This window comes from Papilio xuthus, unplaced genomic scaffold (assembly GCF_000836235.2).
Source record: "Papilio xuthus unplaced genomic scaffold, Pxut_1.1 DF827461.1, whole genome shotgun sequence".
In the NCBI taxonomy this organism is placed as follows: Eukaryota; Metazoa; Arthropoda; class Insecta; order Lepidoptera; family Papilionidae; genus Papilio; species Papilio xuthus.
In genome coordinates, this window is record NW_013531188.1 from 4678093 (window position 1) to 4680319 (window position 2227).

The 2227-nt window shown below is 31.4% G+C and overlaps 1 non-coding gene across 1 annotated transcript; it reads right to left on the reverse strand.

Moving 5' to 3' along the window:
- TRNAA-CGC (transfer RNA alanine (anticodon CGC)) lies at window positions 1-72 on the reverse strand. The gene has a single exon. It is a non-coding gene; the product is annotated as a tRNA-Ala (tRNA).
- Between the last annotated feature and the right edge of the window lie 2155 nt (window positions 73-2227).

Below are 2227 nucleotides of genomic sequence, written 5' to 3' on the forward strand. Positions count from 1 at the left end.
TGGAGGTGCTGGGATTTGAACCCAGGACTTTCAGCATGCGAAGCAGACACTCTACCACTGAGTTACACCCCCTGTGTTTCATACTATTGAAATGTAGTGTCACAAATATTATTTTTAGTCTTGGTTTCAGTGTACTAATCATTTAATCTTACTATCCTACATCTTACTAATATGTAATGTTTGTTTGAATGTATCTTAGGAATCTCGCATGGATCTCGCTGAAATTTGGCATACATATAGGACATAGTCTGGAAGAACACATAAGCTACTTATTATGTTTGTTTTTAATTCCTCGCGGACGGAATCGCGGGCGATCGATATTACAGTATCGGTTTTATAACTTATTTTATTTATTCTGTATGGATAATTTTTGTATCGTAACTAATATGTTGCGAATGGGGGAATACAGATGGCGTTGTTGTCATTTAAAGTTAGGAGTTAAAACTACAGTTCAATCCCGTGTTATCATCTCGTCTGTTTTTCCAGTTGCTCCCTTTTAATTAACTAGTGAAAATATTATTATCATTCCGCTTGTGTCATAGTTATTTATATTTTACTGCTATAACAATTTCGACCTTAAGTCTATTGTTATAAAATGTTTATTACAAAATTTAGTTGGGTGTAGGTTACAATTTGATGTTTTACTCTTAATATGAGCTGTTTGGAATATTGATTTATTGATTTTGCAATTTTGAATTACGATTAAATAAATGTAAAAGGATTTTTTTTTCACGCGTTTAAAACTTCAAGTTATTAGTTGTCTCTTTAGTGCAATTATATAAAATAGGTATGTGGATTACATGCGTGACAGTTTTGATAAAAATATGCTTGATATTTCTATATAAATAAATCAACAATATTCGCACTTCAAGTCACCTCAAATAGAATCGTCTACAAAAACAGTAGCGGCGTTGGTGCGTAAAGAACACATAAAAATCATTATAAAACCCTTTTGTTCAATCTCCCCTTGTTTCAACCCCTTGCCACACAGTAATGTATAATTTGCGGTGAGTAGTGATTGACTGGAGGGAATTTCTTGTTAGCTGTTATTGTTTTTTTTTATCTGTAGGCAACACAAAAGTAAAGTAAAATTGTGTAAAAATACCTACACATATAGTTTTTTTTTAATATTAGGCTTCTTTTCGTTTATACATAGATACTTCAAAGAAATATTAACATTTTCTGTTGCTTATATTTTAGTAGATTTTTTTTAGATGGCAACATATCCCTGCCAACCATAGATTTGAGTTGACACCTCTAGAGTTTATGGCTAATTTATTTCGAAAATCTTGTTGTCTTTGAATATAATTGTGTTCAATATTTTTGACATATTTAAAAACAAAAAAAAACAGTACGCCCTACGCACCGAGGGTTGATGATGGTGATGATAAACGTCCACTCTTTATAACGTCATAATCTACGTCGTAAAAAGGTGAATATTGTTATAATAGTGTTGGAATGTACGCGAAATAAATAAGGTAATAGAAAGTAGCCTGAAGGTACGCCCTTTTAAAGTACGCACAGTTATCAAACATTGTTTTACTGCCCCAATAACATTTGAAATCGGCACAACGACCTGCGCTTTGAGTACGGGTAAGTATTAAGTTTTTTAGTACTAGTATTATTTACGTAGAATTAGTGGTGGGTAGTTTTTTGTTTTTTCATAATTTTAATGTAAAAATTATTATTTATATAATAATAGTTATGTGGGTAGATATTTAATACAATGTAAATTCGAGTTTCTGTTGTATGGAACAGGTAGTGCGCTAACGTTCATACATCTTCCTCGCTTAGATTATAACACGGATCACTAATAGCTGGATTTCTTCTGATAAAATAATTTAATAGTAATATCGTTTTTTCGTGCGAACATCAATGAAAATTTTCGTAAAATGAATAAATATTTTTTTTAAATTAAATATTGCTCATACTAATTGCGATAAATTTAACTTCTCTTAATGACCTTAATGAATTTCACGTGTGGTTTGTCGTAACCTTTATTAGCTTTAACTAGCCTTTCATAACGAGGTACATCTTCGACACTAAAATTGCTGGAACGAAAAACAAATTAATTTTGCCACTAGCGTTTTCGCTTTATTTTCACGCACGTCTAATTTTTTTATTTCAATTTAACTTTTAAACTATTAATTTTAAATCTTTAATTTGTGTACCGAGTAATCGAATGCAATTCTGTGAGGATCCATACGGCTGATCGGATCGTGCACCG